The sequence below is a fragment of the Condylura cristata genome, unplaced genomic scaffold (genome assembly GCF_000260355.1).
Source record: "Condylura cristata isolate star-nosed mole 26May11 unplaced genomic scaffold, ConCri1.0 scaffold00009, whole genome shotgun sequence".
Classification (NCBI taxonomy): domain Eukaryota; kingdom Metazoa; phylum Chordata; class Mammalia; order Eulipotyphla; family Talpidae; genus Condylura; species Condylura cristata.
Window position 1 is genome coordinate 18,643,369 of NW_004567110.1, and position 20,537 is coordinate 18,663,905.

General features: G+C 32.6%; 1 protein-coding gene across 1 annotated transcript in view; it reads left to right on the plus strand.

The window, feature by feature from the left end:
* The window catches only part of CSMD3 (CUB and Sushi multiple domains 3), a 764,662-nt gene that overhangs the window by 417,676 nt on the left and 326,449 nt on the right, over positions 1-20,537 (plus strand). The window lies entirely within an intron of this gene.

Below are 20,537 nucleotides of genomic sequence, written 5' to 3' on the forward strand. Positions count from 1 at the left end.
AATATTTCTTGTAGTTGGATTATGGAAAATCATGTTTAGAAAGCTGTGCAGAAATCACTTGCAGATTAATTTGATTATTATGGAGTTACTGATGGCAGTGGAGGAAGTTTACAAAAACAAAAATTTTAAAAAGTTGAAGGAAAATAATATTTTAGGTATATATATGCTCATCATTAGTTATCACCAGAGAAGTGCAAATAAAAACCATAATGTTGATGAGGATATTTACCAATTTGTTCCATGTGTATTTTGTAACAGCTAACCAGATTCACCTTTATGTAACAGTGGTGCTCACTTTTCCAAATACTTGAACCCTAAGTCCCTTTCCACCTCTGACACACACCATCTTCAGAGTTACATTTCTAAATCAAAAATCTAACCGTATTATTTATCTAATGTAAAATATAATAATAATAAAACTTTAAATAGCTACATAATGTGCCCAGGATAAAATCACATTTTCTGTGCTAGCTTTTACACATTTTTGTATCTGCCCTTGTGTTTGTGATATTTTATGAACTTGGAGGACTGTATTTTATTCTTTATTGAATTACTATTCTTTCTGCATTTATTCACCAAGTTCTGTTTTATCTCATCACCCATGACTGAGATCTTCTTTTTCATTTTATTTGGTAATTAGAAACAACCAACTAAGAAAGAATAATAAAAAATCATGATGTCTATGTTATGGACAGTTCTTTCTTTCCATTGATTCTCCATTTGAAATTGATTTAGGTAATTACAAAAGCATAATCACATATAATATTTTTAAACGTATATTAAAAACTCATGATTGGCCCTCCCTGGTGGTGCAGCGGGTTAAAGCACTGCACTGAGAAGCTAAAGCTACTTCTGCATGAGTTTGATTTCCGCCTGCCCTGGAGGTGAACACATGGCGTGGGACACCTCACCTGACCCTCCCGCTGCTACCCTCAGCAGTGTACTTCGTTGATCTGCCTGTTCTGCTCCCCACTCTGTCTCTGGTGAATCCTCTCACCACACCTGCTCCTCTGGCCTGTACCCAGTTCTGTATGAATAAATAAATAAATCTTAAAAAACCTCATGATCTTCACTCAAAGAAATTAGTTTAAAATGTGAAACATGAGAAATAATTTAAGTTATGTAGCTTTCATTGTGCTATTATAATGTCTATGCATTAATCTGAAATCACGGAGGACTATGTATCTATGTATTGCCTGTAAGATACTGCTCTTAAGAACTTAATATATTCCTATATTTCCCACTGAGCTAGAAGTTCTTAGATTCGGTGTGGGCTGACAGTGATATTCCTTCAATGATAGTCTTTAACATATCAGAGACAGAACTCTGCCATGTAGACAGATTGTTGCAGTATGTGTAATGTACTGAAATTTCTAAAGTACATTTCAGATAAAAATATAAAAGGCCCATTCATTTTTAGTTCCCTTTTACATGAGAATCTTTTCATAAAGATTAAGTTTAGTATGCTGTATATAATAATCTTACTGAACAGACCATAGATTTAAGATACTCTTCAGGAAAAAAATAATTTAACTAGCAGTTATGTCAATTTTCTTGCTTGCTTAACCTTGCTTCCTTATCTTTTAACCATTTATTTTTAATGGAAACTTCTGACAAAAGGGGTAGGTGATTGTTTTGTTTGGCATATTCCAGGAGGTATGCAAACTTGAGCCAAGCATTTATCATAGTGCTTGTATTTATATGTTGCAGGCATTTTAAATAAAAGACATATGGTAAAGGCTATCGCCTTTTCCTTTTAGAGAAACACATTCTTTAAAGTCCCATTTACATTTTAAATGTTAAAAGAAGTTTCACATTACCTCCAATTTTATCTTTCTAAAAATCTAAAAGTAAAACCATGATATATAAAAAGGAGGAGTTGCTAATTTCAGCTCCTTTTCCATTCCTCTACCTACGCTCTTTCAATTATCTTTTCTGAGTCTTGCAAATTTTGTAAAAATGCAAGTATTTCAATATCCTTATTTTAAAATAAGGCAAAGTTTGTACTTTTGTTAGCATATTTATGGTTTTCTAAAATATAAGTAACAAAAATAAATAAATGCAAGTAATTAGTAGTTAATTTTTGACATCAGGCAATATATACAAAAATAACTTGGCTGTTGCTTGGCATACAGAAAATGTAAATAAAACCTTATAATAACATGGGTGCATACTTTTCAAAATTACCTTCTTTGCAAAGTAAATTACCATTGAGCTTTTCATGATCCAAATGTAATTTAATTTTACCATTTAAACTTACCTCAATAAATTCTCCATAGCTAAATTTGGTTATAAAGTATCACTAATAGCAATATTTGAATTGTATTTTATTATCATTTTCCATACTTAATATATAACTGATGTATTAGCAGTGAGATGAAGAGAAAATCTAACTTCTTATTAGGATTGTACAGTTTTCTCATAGAGAATGTCATCATCCTCAACTGTAACTTGTCAATGATAATGGTAATATTTTCATTTTTTTTTATATAACACAAAACATTCTGACACTATCATTTATAGGATTCACATACAGTTCTGGAGACATAATAAGTCCTTTATTTTCTCTGAAACAATGTTTAATTGCCCTTGTTAATGGAAAGAATAAATAAATAAGTTGGAATTTAGTTAGCTAATATAAGTAAAAGCATCATATAAAGTATTATACAATACTGTATATACATATTCATATAAAATTTTCTTTAGTGTGCTCAATGAACTGTATCTTACAAAATCTCATTTTAATTACACAGTCATCTTAAAAGATTTCTTCTTACATATATATCCAGTCCAAATGAAAATATTAAATCTCGTGGTAAAATTATTATTAATTTCAAGATAGCATCAGAAAACCAGTAAAAACAAAAGTGAGACTTTTCTGGAGTGGGGCCTGGTGTAACTGCACAGACAAACAGGTATTATACAGTTTAGTATCTTCACATTCTTTACAGGAAAAGTATACAATCTGAATAAAAAGTTAGATTTTTTTCTTCATTTAATTGCTATTATATCAGTAATATATTAAGTAAGAAAAAATATAATAAAATACAAATATTGTGTTAGTTTAGCTGTAGATTTTTTGCATCTCCTTGAATATTTATGTCAACCACAAAAGTAATATACATGATTTCTATCTATTGTTATTATAAAAATACATCAAGGTTTTAATTAATACCCAGCATTATTTATTTTTTTCATAATGAAGAACTGGTAAATATATCAAAAGTTCAGAATATTCTTGTTTAAATTTAATATAGAGACTGATGCTCTTAACACACATAGAGCTTATTAAGCATAGTAAGTCTACCACAAATACTATCTTCACTTAGATTTTCTTCATACATTTGAAATTGGTCTCATTAATCTTCTGTGTAAGAGATATTGATGAATCCCTACTAATATAGGATAGCCTCCCTCAGATCTTTGAGGCAGCAATGATCAAGCACATGATTTCACATATATGCAAGATAAAAAAGGCATAGCCTGAATCACTTTAATAATACTTCCTCTAAACCAAATCTCAGATTGGGTTGATATAAAATAGAATGTATTAAAAGCAATGTCAGGCGCCCATTCACCTGATTCTTTTAAACATGCTAACAAATTATCTAAGCATTTTAACTTTGTTTTATACTCTAGGAATAGTCTGATATAGAGTATTATTGGAAAAGTTAGTACTATCTGAATAGTTAGAACTTGCTGTTCTAAAAATTGTTACATGTTTAGATTTGATGATGCTTAAATATTTTCCCACATGTTTTTGCACCTTCACACTTTCTTTGCAGCATTATATCTGGTGTTTTCTACAGTTAGCAAATGTTGCACGTGTTATTAATTATTTAATAGATTTGTGTCTCTCTGATGTTGAGTAATGTTGTAGTTCTTGGCAAAAGCTTTACCACATCGTTTACACTTGTAAGATCTCTTCCGAATATCAATTATCTTATGTTGAGTAAACTGTAAACTGTTAAGGGTTTTGTCACATTCTTTACATTTATAGAATGTATGAACTCTCTGAGATTTCTGATCTATAACTACCTTCTCTTTTTGGTTAGCATTTGATGGCTCCCTCTTTTTTCATCAAAAAAATGACCAGAATCTGGCTTAACCTCTTTTTAAAATTGTGAACAAAGAGCATGAAATCTCCTCTCGGTGCATATTAAGGATATAGGAAAGTATTTTTAACCGTAAGCACAGAATTGTACAGCAAATCTGAAAGTTATTCAACTCATACACCAAAAACTTCAACCTGTTGAATAGCAACTTCTCACCTGCTCTCTCCTAAACCCTGGCAACCACCAAATTGCTATGCTTTCCTATGAGGTTAATTATGTAGGTTTCTTAGACTTACTTGTCCTGTGACTGATCAATAACTTAGGGACATTTTCTCAAAGCTCATCCACGGTGTCACATGTGGTAGGATTTCCATTTTTGTTGTTGAATGATATTTCACTATATCTCTATAGCAGATGTTCTTGATCTAATCACCCACCAATGGACATTCAGGTTGATTCCGTATTGTGGCTATTATTATGAACTTGTGAACACATATGTCTCTTCAAGATCCTGATTTTAATTTTGTTGAATTAATATCCAGAAGTGGAATGATTGGAATATTTCGTGATTCTATTTTTCAATTCTTAAGAAATTGTTTTCCATAGTGATTATATCATTTTACATTCTCAAAAAATGTGTCCTTGAGTTCCAGATTCTCCACATCCTCATTGGTACTTGCCAGTTTAGTTTTATTTTAATAGCTATCATGTTAGCAGATATAATGTGATATTTCACTTTGCTTGATTTCCATTTCCCTCATGATGAGTAATATTACACATCTTTGCATATACCTGGTTGATCGTTTATATATCTTCTTTGGGAAAATGTCTGTTTATTGCACAATGTGCATTTTTTTAATCAGGTGAATTTCGTTTTGCTGTTGAGTTGTAAGAGTTCCTTTCATGATATATTTTGGCAGTACATATTTTGGCTATCAACTCCTTATCAGATGTATTGTTTGCAAATATTTTCCCTTTTATATAGATTGTGTTTTCATTGTTGATTGTTTTCATTGCAGAACAGAAGGTTAAAGTTTGATACATTCTTACTTACCTATTTTTGGTTTAATTGCTTGTTAAAATAATAAGGTACTGGCATAGAAACAGAGTAGAGTGCCTCCCTGGTGGCACAATGGGTTAAAACACAGCACTAAGAAGCTAAAGCCACTTCAGCATGAGTTCGATCCCCACCCCCAAGGTGACCCACAAGGCACGGCAGACCTCTCCTGACACACCTACTGCTCCCCTCAGCATTGAACTTCATCAGTTGGCCTGTTCAGCTCTCCACTCTGTCTTTGGTGAATTCTCACACTGCCCCCACACCACTGGCCTGTACCCCAGTTCTGTATGCATAAATAAATAATCTTAAAAAACAACAACAACAACAACAACAATAGTAACTGAGGGGAGGGGTAGGGAAGGGAGTAGGGAGGCTAATAAGTGTAGGACCTGGAGCTGTGGGGGAGGGTATGGGAAGCAAGCACACATGTTGGGGTATGAAGTTGTAGTCCCCAAATTTACAGCTTCATAAACAACTAGCAACTCAATAAAATTTGATTTTAAAATAAATACTTGTAAATATTCCAGATCTATTTGCAAGTTTCCTTAGTTTGAGCTCTAGGATAATACATATTATGATTATAATACATGCATATTAACCATTTAGTTTATGTCAAACACTGTTCTTTTTCTGAGGATTGTATTTAACCATCACAGTCACAAATAATTGTAAAACAAAACAAAAAAAACAAGACAGAATAGAAACCCCAGAAATAAACCTACACTTAAATAATCAACTACTCTTCAACAAAAGTGCCAGGAATACATGAATACATAATGGGAAAAGGATAGTGTCTTCATCAAATAATGTTGGGGAAACTTAAAGTCCAAATACAGCAGCTATAACTGAACATTTATCCTACACACACACACACACACACACATACATATATAAATGAACTGAAAATTAATTAAAGGTTTAAAACATAGTCCCTGAGCTATCAAAACAAACATAGAGGAACACTTCATTATGTTGGTCTTGGCAATGATTTCTTGGACATGACCCTTTTTTTTTTTTTAAGTTTCCATCCAACTTGATGCCTTGGTGGAAACTAAAATATATGATAAGTACAAATTGTGTAAACACAAAGACCAGCCTTTTTATCACACTGTCCTAAAGATATTTACATAGTCTTGACCTGCTACTCTCCCTACCATGTCGGCACTCATTGGTAATTATTAATAGCCTGTAGGAAAAGAAAGCAAATGCAAAGTCAAATTCCATTTTTATGGAAAGCACCACAGAGAATGGATAATGGAAAAGTATAAAAGTGTGCTGTAAAATATATATGAAATGAAAATACAGACTGTTAGGAATCACATTAAAATGTTTAAAATAAATACAGATTCCTTAAATAAATATGGGATTTAAAGATTTTTCATCTGAAACCTTTACTTCTTTAACATTCAGGCTACAAAAATATTTTCTTAATTAAATTAACCATTCACTGTTAACATTGAATGTTTCTTGTATATATTATTATTATCTAACTTGGATTGATTTAAGTGAATTTTATTTTTTTAAATTTGTTTATGCATACAAAAACTGGGGTACAGGCCAGAGGTGACCCGGGTGAGAGGATTCACCTAAACAGAGTGGGGAGCAGAACACGCAGATTGACTGAAACACACTGCTGAGGGGAACACAGGACAGACGGGGGAAATCTGTTGTACTATGTGGGTAGCTCACTGCTTGGGATCAGACTTGTGCTGCAGTGGTTGTGGATTTCTTCATAGTGCTGTCACTTAACCACTTGTGCCACCAGGGAGGATCTAAGTAAATTTTACTCATTTTTATGAACTATTATAAACTCTGGTTTCAGAATCACTCCCAGGTGGGTATTCAATTAGTATCCATTCTGTATGTGAATTAGAATAATACAGAATGTTTTCATATTTGAATATAATTTTCATTTGGAAAAAACTTCATTTAGGATGTATTCCCTTAGGAATGGCAAAAATTCTGTAGTATAGAGAGAATAAGAATTATATAACTATTTTGAAAATAAATATAAATTATTAAAATAAACATTACAATACATTTTAGATAAAGTATTAGACTTTAATTGAAAATGTACGGAAATTTTTAAAATACATAAGTAATGAGTCAAGTGCTGAATTGTTCCTTGCAACTTTTAAACTAGTAGTAATAAATGTCATATAATACCCTTCACTTCATGTTTGACTTACTTGTGAAAGCTGTTTTTGAGAAAATAGTCAGCAGTTTCCCTAATTTTCCCAAGGGCCTTGGAAATTAAAATATTTTTCATTTTATGTACATATCATATTATCATTCTTTTACAAGATTATCAAAATTTATCTTCCAAAAATATTTGCACTATTAGACTGTTTCCTAGTATTAAATGTACTAGACATTCTTCACAATAATTATGTATAAATACTCAGTTCATTACTGAATAATTTCATATTATATTATCATTTTGTAATGTGGAGCACTTATATACCAAGGACTTCCTTGAATAAGTAGATGAAGCAGCTGCATTTTTTTTTATATTCTACCACTTAGAAATGATTACTTAATCAACTTTTAAGATGCAAACTTCAAATTTATGAAATAGGATATTACTCATTTTAAACATTAGCTGGCTTTATACTTCAGCCATACTTGTGGATTCTTGGGCTAATCCCTTCTCCCTATGTGTAGCAGTGACGCTACATTCTGTTAACCAAGGTCAGGTTGTATCACTGTACATCACTGTACGTTTAAAAGTTCACTACTGTTCGAGACACTTTTTTTTCACCTACTTATCAATCAAACTATCATCAGAATGCAATCATAGTTCTAAGAATAGGAGATCAGTTTAGACAGTGATTAACATTAATAAATAATCTCCTTCAGGCACTACGTGTTTTAATTTGCAGAAGAGATCTTCATGGTGGAAAAGTAAGCCACAGTAATAGATTCATAAACTTATTACTGGAAAGGGCAAAAGAGATTTTCTTCATTGTTACCTCATTCTTAAATTGCATAAATAAAGTATGCAGGAAATGCTTCCTTCAGAATTGCAGCTATTAGTCCTAAGGAATCAAGGTCAGTTAATAGGATATCTATATTACTTTTTACTACATTCAGTCACTTTGTAATATATTCCATCACTCTTTTTTTTGTCTCATTGTTAAGGTTACAATGTAATTTATTTATCAAACAAAGGATTCTTCTAAGAATTTTATGTTATTAATAATGCTATGATGCATTAGGCAGAACCTGGAACATCCAGAACAAGCCAAAGTTTGTAGTAACTTGTTATAGTACTGTCTCCTTTAAAATTTCTGTAACAGGAAATTCTATTCACTTTCAGGAGAGTCTACCTTTAATTATCATTCACTGTAAACTGTCAAACTTCATTCAGTAATCAGATGTTACTTATGTGAAAAGTTTTAGCTTTTAAACAGAATACTAAGTCTTACATTAAAAAGACTGTCTAGTTTAGATAATAGCAAAAATCATCCTGGTGAAGGAATATGCTCTTATTACTACTAAATTTCATACTCTGTCAAATTCTTAAAATGTTCCAAGATAGTACACTCTTTCATAAATGTTATTTTCTTTTATCTACATTTATCCACTCCTTTCCATTAAGTAAATTATACTAGCATCCAGAGGCTCATCAAATGACTTATTTAATGTCCTCTCTCTCTTAGATTTTAGTATCACTGAAGGTTGCCTTAACTTTTCTAGTGGTGAGCACAGACAGTAAATGTTGACAATATTAAAGTACTTTCAAAAAATTTAAAAAAGAAAACAACTAAAATGGGAAAAAAATAAAATTTCACAGAACTGATTCAGCTATATCTGTTAGCCTATTCTGTCAGGGAACTAGATGCTGGCATGTGTCCAGGGATTTGCTCTCATTCTTGGCTGACAAAAATATTCCTTCATTCACTCACTCACGCCTTCATTTGCCTTTTTATTCAACCAAGTTTGCTACAATCAAGCACTACACTAGAAATACAAAATGAAAGATGACATAGTTTCTGTCGTAACACTCAGCAGAGAAGATGCATTTATAAACATAGAATTACAATATTATGGTATTGATCAGAGTGCTATAGAACAAATATCAAAAAAGGACTTATTTGTATGGGAAGGCTCCAGAGAGTTCATAAACTAGTGCAAATAAAGTGTAAATGAGCTTTTACCAAGCATAGCTATGATACTACAATTGAGGATAGTTCATCAGAGACATGACATGTAAACATAGAGGGCAATATGATATCCAGCATCTATGAGCAGACATGTCTAGGATGCGATGGACCTGTTGCCAGAATGCCTGACAGTAGATAGGTCTGAATCTAAGTTGACCTATGTGAGATGGGAAGGATCCTTCACTTAAGAGTATCTAGGATTTATCAGTTATTAATAGAAAAAGTTAATTCTGTTCATGTAAAAAATAATTATAGAGATATGGAGGATAGTTTTGGGGGCCTAAACAAAAGTCATCAGTATAAAGAATGATGGCATTTAACTTATCCAAAAGCAATGAGGCCTTTTATTCATTCTTTACAGGTGTACTGTGTGCTTATGTGCCAAATATGTTTCTACTTTTTGTGCCTTCAAACATGAATTAGCCTATTGCATTATGATTTAAAGCATGGATAATTTTAATACAATCTTGTTTCATAAAACTAAAATGACATCTGTTTTCTGCTTCCTGCCCAACCAATCTTGAGATAGAATTAAGAATTTTAAGTTTCTGTTAATGCAAAGATTAAGATTTGTGTTAAACTTATATCATGGCCCATAACTAATTTCTGTCCAGAGTCAAAGATGGATGATAAGTCAATAAGAACAGTAAAAAGAGTTATGGTGTCCTTGGAAGATTTTTCTGTAAGGTGAGTAAGAGTGTGACAGGGATCAATATTAGAGTGGCTGTGTCGGAAACATTTATTTTCCTATAATGACATTGACCCAATAAACCCAAACCTTTCATTCAAGTATAGGACCTCAAAATGTGAACATTTTTTAGCAACTTGTAATTTTCACTAATATTTCATTTATGTGTTCACTTTCACCCTGGCTATAAAATGCTTTCAAATAGAACTGTGTCTTTACCTTTCAAGTTCACTATAATTCAAATAATGGTGTTTCCTAAAAATGTCTTGATCACTTCTATCTGATAACCATCCTTCTTAGTATTTTGTATGGAAACATTTTCAATAAATGTTAATAAATCCTAACCAAATCTGGTTAAGTCCTGACTAACATAATGATGTACTACTATATCTTTAAATAAAATAATCTACTAATACATTCTGCTATGAAATCATTGTTTTTTACCCAAATGATGGGCTATTTTCAGGGCCTCTCTGGTAGCACAAGGAGTAAAGTCTCAGTACTGTCAAGCTATCTGTAGTCACTGCAGCATGAGATCAATCCCTAGCCAGGGAATTGATCCACATGACAGCAGATCTTTCCTGTCTCAGCCGCTGCTCCCCTCAGCAGTGTAGTTCTGTAGATTCACTCTTCTGTTCCACACTCTATAAATCCTGTCAACCTACATGCCTCTTACCTACACTCCAGTTCTTGTATGCATAAATAAATAAAAATATACTTCTTAAACAGGTTGAATTGTTCTCCAAACACTTAAATATTACATAAACTTCTCATTTTTCCCAGTTTACTGAATTCAACAAAGACATTTTCAATACTTATCCCATCTTCCTGTTCTCTTCTAAGTATTACCTCATTATTTCTTGTCCATCTATTTATATATCTCTCTCCCTATATATAAATGTTGCACATATATGTAATCTCTCCCATCTCTTTTTCTCTCCTCCACTTCTACCCTCCTCCTCTTTCAGATTCATAGATGCTGGCATGTGTCCAGGGATTTCCTCTCATTCGTGGCTGACAAAAATATTCCTTCATTCACTCACTCACTCCTTCATTTGCCTAGACTGAATTTATATTTTCTCATGTCCATAACAACACTCTGGAGAAATTAATTCAGTATTGTTCTTTTGCTATCATCTCTCACTCACTGGTAGCCTCTTTCTTACTCTTATTAGAACTAATAGTCTCATATAACTAAAAGCTACTTCATATCACACTACTTACAAAAGTAGCAAATACCCATATTCTTGGAGGATTCTTTTTTATTTCAACACCAATTGCTTTATAATTTATAATTTATTTATATTTACCGGTTTTCCTCATTAAAGATGTTTGACCCATTTTTGCCTAATTAAGCTTTATTCTTATTTTTAATTGTGTAGTCTGCATTTATAATTGTTTTCTCAAGTGATCAGTTTTATTGATACTATATAAATTAATTTTTATGTCTTTACTTCAGATTGGCTTAAAAATAACTAGCAAGCACTGCTGTGAAAAACTATATGTTATTGGTTGTTCAAAAGTCATGACATAATTTTTCTGTTTGTCATGTAAAAATGTTTCATGACTTTTTCCAACAACCCAAAAATTCTAATTTATGAAACCAAAAGAAAATGTAATAACATTTTAAATTGTGAGATAAATTACACATCAAGTAAATGATCTAACCAGTCTGGCATGACACTATTGCATCTATTCTTTTGTTGTTTATTTTTTACTTTTACTGAATAAGGGGAAGAACTATTATTATTTTATTAAGACATACTTTTTGTTTTTTTTTTTTTACTATAGCTATCTTCCAAATAGAGTGTTGAAGTTATAATCTTAAAGGGTTAATCAATGAATTTTGTTTTTTTTAGGGTTAATCAGTGAATTTTTTTTTAAGATTTTTTTTATTTATGCATACAGAATTGGGGTACAGGCCAGAGATGCAAGGGTGGTGAAAGGATTTACCAGAGACAGAGTGGGGAGAAAGAAAAGGTAGATTGAAGAAGTACACTGCTGAGGGGAGCAGCGGGGTCAGGAGAGGTCTGCAATGCCATGTAGATCACCTCCGGGGCAGGTGGGAATTGAACTCATGAGGAAGTGACTTAAGCTTCTTAGTGCTGAGCTTTAACCCACTGTGCCACCAGGGGAGGCCAGTAAGCATTGTTTTAAAATGAATGATAATGTAGATAAATATATCAATAAAATTTGAATAAGTATATATTGAATGAAAATATTTTCTTCATCAGATTTTAGTTGAAATAAATTTTATTTTCTATTAATGTCCATTTAGTTTATTGTAAAATAAAAATATTATAGTTGCTAGTCAGTTGCTAGTGTTTATACCAATGAGTGTTAATACAATAGGACTTGCATATCTACCAGTTCCAGATCTCCATATTTGACTAACTACATATAAAAAATATACAAGACATAGTTGGGCCTGTTGCTGTACTGAAATGTACAGATTTTTACTGATTTTTTCCTCTTGCCATCATTCTTTAAACATACAACTCTTTACATAACATGTATATTGTATTAGATATTACAAGTTATTTTGAGATAATTTAAAGTTTGTTTATAATACATAGTTTATATGCAGGTATCATGCATGCCTTTTATTGAAGGAACATGATAGCATTAGAAGTATACTTTATGAGTCCTGTAATCACTACTCTGTGTCCTGAAACTAGTCATCTTTATTTACCAAAGGACAATTGCATCTCTTTTGATGGTCAAACAATATAGAATTAACTACTACTGTATGAAGTGAATATTGAATTAAAGTTATTTGTGGGAATGATTTTTTCACATGTAGACCTTCTAAAATAGTTTTAGTGGGAAAAGCTATTACTAGTTAATGTTATCCCAAATTAATCCAATTAAATGTGCATAGATATGAAAAAGGGATAAAACTAAAATTAGTGAACAGTTGCCCCTTTTAGCATATAACTTCCTCATTCCCTTCTAATCTGTTAAGAACTTAACAACTATTGAGGCTTTTCTGCGTTAAATTAGTTTATGCTGATACAAATCACTCCCGTAGCATCATGATAGCAAAAGAAATGAATCCTCTTTTATCTCTAATGCAGGGGGATGTTCTGAAGTGTACAGTTGAAAAATCAATGCCTCCTGATAATAAATGAGTGGCATTTCTATTGTTTCTGCTGCTGTCATCACTCCATAAAACAAAACCAAAAAAAGTCTTTGATATTAATCAACATGACTAGACTTTCCCAGTACTGGCCATGAGTCAGAATTATAGTGGCATTGGCACAGACAAGGCAAAATCCCAAATTCATTTCTGCTTGTCTTGTAAATTCATGACTCTGACTTCATGGACATGATCTAGATAAGTTTCAGCACATAGCCCCATTAGTTCTTTAGAAGCACAAACTCTTGCTTTTGCCGTAGATCTTTCAAGATTGATTTTTTTTTAAAATCTGCCTGTGAACTTACTTATTAAACAAGTTTTAATCATTGTAATTCAATTTAATTCATTCATTGAGTGTGTTACAGAAAATGTTTGCCTGAAATAATAGGACTGTATATTTTTCTGAAGTAAAAAACATTTAGTGAAGATGACTTAAACTATGGAACATGTTATGGCAAAGGTAACAGGGTTGACCTAGGATATTGTCTCATAGGACTATTAGTAAGTAGCAAATTAGAGAAACGTTTCCACAATTCAAGTTATAGAATTAAATTTAGGATATTTATAAAATAGAAATGTGTCCAGTTTAAATATAAAAATATAATTTGACAAGAACTTTTAATTATTTATTTTTAATTTATTTGTTTTCAAGCATCAAGTTTTAGTTCAGCCAGTATGACAGTATTTGATTTCTCCCCTCAGGTGTCGTCCTATGGTTCTCCCACCACCTTATCACCTGAGCCATCATCATAGTCCCTTGTAATATTCCCACCCTCATGTGATCAATCTCCCAGCCGTTTGTGTCAGATCTATGGTCAAATCTGTAAATTTGTCTTTTTTTCTGATCTTTTATCCAGTTTAAAATTAGCCTGAAACACTTTTCTGTGTTTTTATTCTTAATTTGTAAATCTGTAATGGTTTATCTACATGTATCTAACAAGTAAATCCATAGTGATTAGTTGTAGCAAACAAAAATATGTACTTGTAAATCTTACTAATATAGTTGCAGAATTTAAAGTAATGTACAACTTTCTGACACTCTATCATTGTTGATGTCATCACTGTGGGATGTTTTTTCTCAATGAGTGAGTTTTTCATAGACTGTCATTTGTGTAAGCAGTCATGGTGGAAATTCAATGACTCAGGAGATCTTGAGTCACTTAATTTTTGGAGTAAACCCATGTTTATAAATCAGATTGCCAACAGCACTGCAGTGGTGGCACCTTGGAGAGTAACATAAAGTATCTGCACCAGGTACTTCTGTTTTATACCACACAGAAAAATTGTGCCCTACCTGGATTCATGTCAAGAAAGGGATGTTTTTTTCTCTCTTTAAACAGCCAGTTGATAAACAGGTCAAATCAACTTTAATTTGAGGTTTTGTTTTTGGAACAGGACTTGGCATCCTCCACTCCTTGCTTTCATTTCCTTGGTGTTACCATCACACTTAGATACAGACTGTCATGTAGTTTCAAGAGACATTCCTGCGAAACTGACCAGCAAGGCCGAGGATTGGGGTCCCAGGGTCGACTAAAGGAGAAGGCAGAGAGTCGATCGATCGTGCAGCAGAGAGAGTTTTATTGTGTCGTACAGCTATATATATATATGCATAAAAAGAGGGCGGTGCAGTTAGTGCCAGTGGGAGGTGGTCTTGATGGTTTGATGTCTCAAAGGCCAATGGGGTTGAGGGGAGGGGGCTGTCGTCATCTTAAGGGAGTCTACACTTATCTCGGGAGCCAGAGATAAAACCTTTCTCAGGCGCAGGAACTTGCTGAGCTCCGAGGGAGAAAGGAGTGGGAGAAGGGATTTGGGTGTGCCGTTATCTCAACCGGGATATTTACCCTAAGTTCCAATCAAGTGTTGTTTTGTGCATAGGAGGCAAGGTCCTGGTCTCGGTCCCCGACACATTCCTTCAGTTTTCTGGGATACACTGCTCAAATTATTTCCAATGTGGTATACCCATTTTCTTAACAGCTTGTGGACAAGCCTCAATTATGCATATTTATTTTACTTATGTAGACATCATTGAATAAATGATATGACCAAAGTAGAGGTGAGTACAAGGTGTAGCCTGGTTAGCAATTCCACACCTGGATTTGGGGAAGGAGTATGTATGGGTGCAATTAGCATCACCTAAATATCATGTACAAACTGATAAAAGATGGTTTTCCTGTGTAAACTCAGGTTATGTTTACATCCTCCCCAAAAAAAAAATAAGATAAATAATGCTAAGGAGATTTGAAAAATGCCAAAACAAAATCAAATGTTAAATTCAATAACCATTGAAAGAACAGAATAAAAAAATTACCATCATAGCACTGCAAACTGTAATAAAATACATGTTGAAATCATACATAAGGATGAGAACATATTAGAATTGTAAACTCTTATTTTACCTTCTTAATTATATTTTTCCTAATCATAATATGTTATTTATTATCACCAAAAAATCTACTCCTTTTGTATTTTTACTACCCATAAGCCAGTCAATTTCTTTATTTCTTGCCTTCTAGCTCTTATTTTAGTACTTTCCAGAAGTTTACTCCTTAGGAAATTTCACTCGTTTCTCTTTAATTATTTTATTATTCATTACTACCCGTGTTTTGTTTTCAATTTATAATTCAGCTACATCTTGCATTGAAGCCAATTATTTTTCAAAAACCATAACATTACCTTCTTTACATTTGACTGTTTCTGTAATAACCATATTTATCTAAAAATACAAGTCATGGTTGAAAACAAGTATTCTTTCTTCACACAAATGATTATACTGATCAAATACTTGTACCTCAGATTCATAACTACAGACTTTAAATATACTGTAGTATAATTTGTTTCACTAGTGTATTAGGTTTTTTTTTTTTAGAACACTAGTTTCCTAGCATAACAAATTACCACAAACTTGTTGACTTTAGTACAATAGAAATATATTTTCTGGAAGCAAAGAGTCAAAATCTGGCAGTGCTGTACTCTCTTCAAGAATTTTATGGAGAGAAGAATCTGTCCTTTGTCTTCCAACTTCAGGTAGCTGCTACCACATTTCAAAACTTGTGCTGTAACAACATTCTACTCTGCTTTGTTCTTCATGTTGTCTCTTTGTGTATAGGTGACATACAGGAACTACCCAGATTATTTAAAGTAATCTTTTCATCTCAAAATCTTTAACTTAATTATATCCCCCAGGGTTTAAGTGAGGTCACATTTACTAATTCCAAAGATCACAGTGTCTTGGGAGGAGGGCATTTCTTTACTTACTGAAATCCTTCTTTTTTACTAAAGGCCGCTGTTTCCTATTTTATGATGCTCCAAATTGTTCACATGCATTCTTTCTCTTTCACTCAACATTCAGTCATAGTATTTTCTCATACTCTATTAAGATGACAGCAGCAGTCAGGAAGATCACAGCTTCCCACTACCTGATTTACAGAACTAGTTCTATCATTATCTTTAATTTCCCACCTGTGAAGTGAAAGAATGACTCCTACTCCCTGTTCCTATACCTGGATCCTGTGTCCTCCCACCTCCTCAGACCTGCAGTCTCATTCATTATTGGTGGGAGTGTAATTTGATAAAAACTACTTTTGAATATACATTGTCAATATACTAAAACAAGCAACCAAACAATGTCTATAACTTTTAAATCAGAATTTACTTCTAGAAATCTCTCCTACAGAAAGATTCAGAGCTTTGCCTAAATTAAAGCAGTAACCTCAAGTATTTGCAATACATAAAACAATAATAAAAATCTAAATTTCCTCACTTTGAAAATATGTAATATAAAGTATAATTAAAGAAGTGGCTCTCCCTGGTGACGCAGCGGGTTAAAGCACAGCACAAAGAAGATTAAGCCACTTTTGCATGAGTTCGATCCCCGCCTGCATGGAGGAGATCCACATGGTGAGGCAGACCTCTCCTGACCCGCCCACTGCTCCCCTCAGCAGTGTACTTCATAGATCTGCCTGTTCTGTGCCCCACTCTGTCTCTGGTGAATCCTCTCACCCTCCGCATCTCTGGCCTGTACCCCAGTTCTGTACGAATAAATAAATAAATCTTAAAAAAAAGTATAATTAAAGAATAAGGAAATATGTAACATATAATTTCTACATATAAACATGGAGAACTGATCATAATACTTGAAAGAACCAAGTAGCAAAAGCAGAACTTTGTGTTACACAACACCATTTATATTCAAAACTAGGTATATGTATGGACAAATATTAGAAGGAATAGAATAGTACTGACAATGTTCATTCATACTGGTCTTATAGAAGGGACTTGAACTTGCAAATGTCTGACTTCTTTTATTTTAATAATTAGAATGCACTGTGGAGACACAAAGACTTAGTACCCACCCTTTAAATCTTCTTTATCTGGCTCCTTGATCATTAGTGGAGGTTGAAACACCAGATTCTTGCCAGGCTGCTTCACAAAGCAAGGTAAATCTGTTTTGATTTTAAGTTACAGACATGACTTTGCTCTATTGCCTGCTAGGCTGGATGAGGGGATCCCAGAAAGTTTGTGTTATATTCATATACCTGATACATTTGTAATTTACTTCAGTTTTTGTTATTTTTGGTGAATTTATAAACACATAAATTACATTTAATTCATAGACTACTTTATTTGGTATTTGGAAATTTCATGTTATCTCTGTTTTTATTGTTCAGTTTTCCAAGCCACTCATGTAATAAATTTACTTGTATTGTTAGGGTGTCATAATCAGATTATTATCTTGAGGGTACTTTATCTCATCTTAATGAAGGGAATTAGGCCTCCTGTTGACAAAGCTTTACTGCTTCAAAATGATCAGCATTTTTTATCACATGAATACCCCCAATTAACCATACTATTAATGCCCCTTTTCATGATAAACAGCAAGAAAAATGTTTATCAGAAAAGGAAATTAGCTCTATACCAGATAATTTCAAATTGGTGCCAACACAGCAAAGGGTTTATAGCCCGGAAAATATTAATCTTATCAATGCTAAAATTTAATTATCTGACTTCTTCAAAATCACTTTTTTGGTTAATGAAATAGCTTCACATCTAGTCAATCTACATTTTAAATCATTAAAAAATACTATTTAGAAACCAACAATATTTTACTACTGCAATTCATTTTGAATAAGGTTTAAGTGGAATACTTATTTCAAAAAAGTAATATAAAATAGAGTAGTATAATCAATCTTTTATATCAAAAATCATATGAAATAACCTATGAAAATGGTGTTAGTTTAAAAATAGATACAAATTTGTATTCTGGCTGTTTTAGTTATGTATTTTAGCTGATGGTAAGTTTTTTTTTTTTTTTAAAGCCAGTTTATATATAGTGAGAAAGAAATGCCATTTCTACCAAAGTGATTAAGAATCTTGAAGCAGTATTTATGCCCTCTAAAAATAGTCCTTGGAGTTTAAATGTTCAATCATCCCTTTTGTTTGTTTAATTTAACAGAAAATATCTGTTCACATGCTAAACAGGATTGGAAAGAAGCCCCAGAAGATTATGATTATTCAATAAAAGAGATCCTTTATGTTTATATTCCTTTGCCCATAGTCTCATATCTGTGACAATACAGTCAATTATATTCAGTTGGTAGAAAATCAAATGCAGTCCATAATTTATCTCTTTGACAAATTGTTGCTTGGGAGGGTTTTATATGGTCTTAACATAGTATATGAAAAACCCATAATGTAAAATGATTATTCAAAGCACTGTTATGCATCTTCATAGTTTTGATTTGAGTCAATATTTTGAGTCTAGAAATACCTCAGATTTAACAGCTTGTGAGACTTTTTAATGTATTATCATTACATTTATTTCAGTTTGGAATTACCTGAAAAATTATGCTGACCCAATTAAATAGCACAGTCATTTTAACTTTATTTTTTTATATCTTTATATGGTCTTACCCTAAATTGGGGAATATAATGAGCACTAACCAGCCATTATCCTTTGACTTTCATCCTCAGTAGTTTTGTCTTTATTCAATTGAGAAAGCATCATTTTGTGACCCAATATCATTAATTAAACCTTTAATTTAATGCCATGCATTAATTATCAAATCATCCTTTTTTTCTACATCTCATTTTATTCTGGTATTTGAATTATCTTCAAACATTTTGTCATCTTAATTATAAAAATAAAGGTATGGAACTATAAGGTTGGGACTATAAGGTTGCAGGGGACAATTCTTTCATCCTGTCTGGTTCCTTCCTAGTCTAAATGGACAATACTAGTAGAAGAAAAGGCCAAAATTTAATGACATCAGTATAGAGAATTAATGTGGCTATAAATTCTAAACTAAAACAGTGAAGACAGGATCTCTATGTAACTAGATAAATATTTAAGTAGATATATCAGTAGAGATAAATATAGCCTGTATTTAGGAATCTGGAGCATGTAGGAGAGAGCTGATAGAGATCTTGTGATGAGAAGGGGATGGCCTCATGTTATTACTCTGATTTTTTTTTCCCAATAGGGAGAATGTATTCATTCATAAATTATGACTGGGCTATATTCTTTGAGGTCATAACAAAGTTTAGTAATGATTTTTTTTCTTCGATTAGATAAAGGGCAAATAACTTAGTGAAGGACAGAATGTCTCTTAACATCTAGAACCTTCTTGGCTTTTAACTTAAAATAATCTACATCCTTGATATAGTGGTGATAAACTTTCCCTAAGTTTTAGCTCCCTATATCAAGGTGAAACTTCCTGGAAGAGGTCTACTCTGAGCACATCGAGGAAAGCCTATCAAATCCTTTAAGGAGATCAATCCCAAAGGATAAAGAATGATTTTTAAATAGAAAAAAACTAAAATCCTGGTATTCAGGCAGTTAGAGCAAAAATAGCACAAAACGAGGAGCTTATAAACTACAGAATTTTCTCACAGTCCAAGAGACTGAAAGTCAAAGATCAAGATGATAGTAGATTTGATGTTTGTGAGAGCTCTCTTTAGGGTTACAGACTTCTCACTGTGTCCTCACATGATGGAAGGGACAAGATCGCTAGGGTACCTTTTATAAGAAAACTACTCTCATTATTGAGTCCTTTGTCCTCATCACTCAGTCAACTTCCAAATGTCCTCATCCTATTTGCTGTCATTTGGACATTCTGAATTTCAGAAATGAATGGTAGAACACAAAATGGACTATATCACTCCTTCCTGTTTGATTTTACATTCCCTGTTCTGCATAAAAGTATCTTGATTATTGAGCCGAATCAGAATCATTTATTTTAAGCCTCAAGGAAATAAAGGTAATAGGCTAGTTAATACAGTTGACCTAGCCTATGTAAGCAATATTTACTACAAATGTTTCTCAACAGGAAGTAGTAGCCTTAATGCTTAGAACAATCCAACACAGTTTGCAATTCCTTGTACCTTAGGCACCTCATGCCTGAGTCTAAATTCACTCATTAAAACTTAATAA